Genomic DNA, 5,661 nt, shown 5'->3' on the forward strand with positions numbered 1-5,661 from the left:
GCAATTAAAATCATTCAGACATTTACCCAGATCCCAGTGACAGAACCATTTAAAAAGTTGACGAAGGACGGGATGGGCAGGGAACCGGCCTGGCTTGGGGAGTGCACAGCAGTGGGTCTCTGTGGAGGGCAGTGTGGCCATAGCTGTTCCGTCGTCCCTGGGGGGATGCGGTGGGGGTGGGGGTGGGGGTGGTGGAGACAATGTGGGGGAGAAACTTTTCCCTGTTTGTGTTTGGAAAAAATGTTTCCTATGGGCATTATTGTTTTGTTAACATGAAATTGAATCTCAAAACACTGATATGCCACCTAATTCCACTCTGTTTTCTGTTTGACGATGGATTTATCCCGCAGACCAGATCAGCTTGGACATCATCGCCCCATCCAAGGTACCGTCTGCATTTTATTACAGCTGGCAGTTCCATTTAATCCAGTGGTTCTCAACCTTCCTAATGCCGCGACCCTTTCATACACTTCCTCATGTTGTGGTGACCCCCAATTTCATTGTTACAAATTGGACATAATTAAAGCATAGTGATTAATCACAAAAACAATATGTACTTATATATGTGTTTTCCGATGGTCTTAGGCGACCCCTGTTAAAGGGTCATTTGACCCCCAAAGGGGTCGCAACCCACAGGTTGAGAACCGCTGATTTAATCAGTTACACAATGTCATTTGCTGTCATTTGCTGTGTCCAGTGTTGCTTCCAAGTCTGGCTTTGGGACCTCAGGGTCATCAGTGCTCAGCTTAACTGGGAAAGGGGCTTTGGCTCCAGGGAAGACAGCGAAGATGAAATCGTTTCTAATTGTGGCTGTAAAAAGGGGACTTCAGTCCTAGCTGGTTTGGCTCAGTGGATAGAGCATCAGCTTGCGGACTAAAGGGTCCCAGGTTCAATTCCTTCAAGGCACATGCCAGGGTTGTGGGCTTCATCCCCAGTAGGGGGTGTGCTGGAGGCAGCCAATCAATGATTCTCTCTCATCATTGATGTTTCTATCTCTCTATCCTTCTCTCTTCCTCTCTGAAATCAATAAAAATGTATTTTTTAAAAAATAAAAAAATATTTTTAAAAAGGGACTTCACTGATGGAAGGAAAGGGCAGATTAAAGAAGATCAGAGACACCCCTTTCCCTGGGTGACCCCAAAAGTTCTTCAAAGAAAAAGGAGGTTTCTGGGTTGGAAAAGATAAGAGTTTAAGTGTATATTCACATTGACAAAGGCTACATTATTGTCTAAGCTTAATTCTAGCTCCAAATATAGAATATATGAGAAATAGCGTCCTTTACCCATGAAATAATAATGATTCATCTTAATGAGATAACTGGAAGAATGTATACAAATAGCATGTACAAATATATTCATAATAATATTGTTTTTAAAGAGGAAAAAAATGGAAATAGCCTAAATGCCCACCGGCTGGGGATTGCTTAAATAAAAAAGGGGAACTCCATGCTGGAAGTGGTAGGCAACCATTTAATAACTGAATGTACATCAATACTATTGACATGAAAAATGTCAGTGAGGGTAGGTTGGATTGGGTTGTGAAATATCATGTATGCTAAGATCCCTCTAATGTAAAAGCAGTACTGTGTGACACATGTTATGTGATGTGTCGTATAGTCTTACAGAAAGAACTCTCTCTCTCTCTCTCTCTCTCTCAAACACACACACACACACACACACACACACACACACGCGCGCGTCTGGATTGGGGTGGAAGGATTATTTTCTTTTACACTGTTAGTATGGTTTAAATTTTTCTTTTTTACTGCAAGAGAAAGGAGGTGAAGAAGATAGTCCAAGCTGCTGGAAGCGCTTGCCTAGAGGAGGTGGGTCTGCTGGTGGGAGGAGGGCAACTGTATACAGTTCTATATTCATCCAGTAATTCATTAATTGCACAAGTACTCACTGCGTGCCTATTATATGCCTAAAAGGCCCAGGTGAAGCTCTGTGTAAACCCTAGGAACTGAAAAGACCACGTCTGCAAACTCATTCACAAGGACCCATTTACTCCAAGGGCTGGTGAGCCAGGTACCCACACTAAGCTGCCAGCTTCGGAGTCAAGTGGCCGGACACTGGCAAAGTCATGTGATTCAACTTAATCCGCTGAGCATGATTTTGAAATATCAGATATCCAGTTCTCTTTCACTCTTCCCTCCTCCTCCAAAATAGTCGGGCGGCTGCTTTGTGGTGCTCTTGGCGGGGCCACGCCTGCTTATGGGGAAACGCACAAGTGCCTGGAGAGCAGCCAAGTGCAGGGCCCTGGGACTCGTTGTCCGCATTACTCTTGTAATCAAGCGAGCAGTTTTTGGTAAAACGTGGAAAACCACCCTTCCCCGGCCGCATGGGGCGATTCACAGCTGCCAATCACATGCCGGTGCGGGTCTGAGCCCGTCTGGATAGACCGGCCCGGGCGCAGGGCTGGTGTCCGCGGAGCTGCGACGGTCCATCTGCCGCGAGAGGGCCTCCATCCCTCCAGCCCCTGACCTCCAATCTGTCACTCTCTGGCTGAAAGGCGACCGCGGAAAGGGGCGCCTCCCGCTCCGCCTATTCAGAGCGTGAATGCAAAGTGGTCCAAGTTGACCCGCCGCCAGTCTCCGTGGCTCCAAGTCGGCGAGGCACCCTACAGTTTACACAGCCCGGCCTCAATGCAGCCTCGAGGCGCCCCATTCAGGAGAGCTTGCATGCAAAAGAGCCGGCCATTAGATCATCGTAATTATCCCATTGACATCGCCCGGGGCCCCAGTGGGGGCCGGGAGCCCATCAAACGCGTCTCTAATGAGGCGCTCTGGGCCCTTTGTGCGCGCCGCGCCCCCTCGCACGCTGCCTCTCCGGCCGCAGACAGGCGGTCCCTTTCAGGGCATTCACTCCCCCTGACCCCCGACCCCCAGGGTTATGACATCAGCAGCCCTGATTTGTGATCATTTTTATTGGCACACACTCAACGCTTGTTTCCTGTGTTTCCCTCCGCCCCCCACCCCATCCCCGCTTCTCTCCCCCCGCTTTTCGGCTAAACTTATTGGAATCTAATAGGCATATGCCGGGCACCACAAAGTGAGCCCGCAGCGTTCTCACAGAGGACCCGGCCATTGTGCCAATAACGACAACCAGAGACTCATTATCTAGGTGCACGGACCGCTAATCGCTGCCACGCTCGACAATCCCCAGCAGATGTCCACTACTTTATGAGTTTTAATTAAAATGTTCTACTTATTTTTATCAATGCACTCCTCCCCCCCCCCCCAAATTAAACAGGCATACCATATACAGTAACACTAATCAAGACAGTGGAGTACTGACTACAGAATAGACAGACCGGGACACCAGAACAGAGAGTCCAGAAATACACCCACACCCATAGAACCAACTGGTCCTAGACAAAGAACAAAGACAATGCTAAATTTTTTTTTTTTTAAAGAATTCATTGAACTCGACATTTAAAAAGATTCTGTTTTCTTATGTCACAACAACTCCATATAGCAGTGGGGTTGTGTACATTTCCTCCTGCTGATGCCAAAGATGGCAATTTGCACGAATTCCTTAATTTCAAACATGGTTTGACAGCAAAATCCGACTTAGCGTTTTCAGTTCGTGTCCTTCCAAGCTGTTTGACTCAGTGAAGGGCCTTATTGTTGCTTCGTGACTCCAAGTTTATGAAAGATCCACTTAAAGCAGAGCCTTTCGGGCTTTTCAAAGCACAAACTCGATGCTACGCACAAAGCTTCTTCAGCACATATGGTTCTTAATGCAATTTTGTTTAACCGCAATCATAATTTAATTGCCATAAAACTGAAATGAAAGGACGTTACAAACGAGCCTTTGAGTTGAGTGTCAGTTAAAATAACCATTTGCCAAAGAGGCCAGAACTTAAAGGAGAAAATGGCACCAAAATTCAAAAGACAAAAGAGTTTATATTTTCAAAAGGTGACTCATCATCTGTGATTGCAAAAGCTTAGCCTTCATGTGAAACAATATTGCAAGTCCAGGGCTATTGCCCTTGGTCCTGAGTGAAAATTAGTCAATTTTCAGGAAGACGTCTCAATCAGGAGAATATAAAGTGCACTCTGAAAGTCACGGATAACAATTTCCAGTTGTTAAAAATCACTACCAATCATTGCAGGAAGTGAAAAGTAAAGGGATAGGAAACTTTTCATTACAACCAAAAAACATAATAATAACCAGCCTCAGATAATGTCTCCATTAACAAGATTCTTGGGTTCTAATATAAAGAATCTTTTTTTCGTAGCCACAAAATCATTTTACCTTCTAATTATGAGTTGGTTTAAGTGCTGCAAGTTTTTCAGAGCCCTCGTCTTAGTTGTGCAACCTGAGACTTTGCAATCCGCTGCTCTGCAGATGTCTGCCATTACCAGCTGCCTTCCCGACCCTTGCTAAGCGCTCCTGACTTTCCAAGTCTCTCTCCTGTGGCCCATCTCCATCCACAGTCACTTCAAACAGGGACACAGCGTGTCATCCGCCTCCCCACATGAAAACAAAACAGTGGCCACAGCCCAAATGAATGAAATTAGATAGCTTTAAAACTCACACCACACACATCACTTCGCTATCACAACCCACAACAAATGAGTTTTCCTGTCCTTCAACATCCAATTTTCATTTGCCGCAATTTAAAATCCAGCACTGAGTCCCACTGGAGGGGCGAGTACTGGCATGCCCGGTCTAGTCTTAGAGTCTTTACCATTCCTAACTTTTCATGCCACAACCAGGTTAGGAGAGTGACCAAATCTGACCATTACAAACACCACTATGACTTCCGAAGCTACAATCACCGGGGACACCAGCCCTGCCCAGCCCTGCCCTTTGCAGACCCTTGTGAGAGGTTCCCAGTCAGATGTGGCCCCGGACTTCAAGGAGGTGTTGTCACATCTTCGTTATGGAGGCTCAAGGATTAAGAGGTTGAAATGGAAACCGGGTGCCTTGCCATGATTCGGTTTATACAAAATCCACAGGCATATTGGAGCCGTTAGAAAGGAAACCCCGGAACGGTAAATATTTAGCCATCCAACCCCCTCGGCAGGTCCTCAGAGAGCAGGCTTTCTCGGTGGCACCCTATTACCCACGGAGCCCCTCAGGCAGCCCACCTGCTCACTCCCAGGCAAGACGCTCAAGGTCAAGCCTACAAGATGCTGTGGAACAACGCTGTCCAACAGAAACACAGCAAGAACCACAAATGGGAGCCACATGTGCGATTTTAAGTTTTCCAATAGCCGTATTTTAAAGAGCTGGGTGAAATTAATTTGAACAATATATTTAATTTAACCCAATATACCCAAAATACTATCATTGCAACATGTCACCAAGATACAGATACATTAATGGGGTATTTGGTACTAAGCCTTTGAAATCAGTGCGTATTTTACCTTGCACTTAGGACGGGCCACATTTCACGTGCTGAAGAGGCACGTGGGGCTAAGGGCTGCCACAGTGGCAAGTGACAGGTGGCATGGGGATCTCACTGCCCAGGCTTGAACCCCAGCACGGCCACCTCCCCACTGAGACCCTGGCAAGCCACTCGGCTCTCCGAGCCTCAGTTCCGGCCACTGCTCAGTATGTCTGCATGAGTGTGCGCGTGGGAAGGGGCCGATGAGGATGGCACTGACCTCACAGCATCAGCGTGAGGATGAAAGCAGAGAGTCCTTAGGAC

Source organism: Myotis davidii, unplaced genomic scaffold, assembly GCF_000327345.1.
Source record: "Myotis davidii unplaced genomic scaffold, ASM32734v1 scaffold75, whole genome shotgun sequence".
NCBI lineage: Eukaryota > Metazoa > Chordata > Mammalia > Chiroptera > Vespertilionidae > Myotis > Myotis davidii.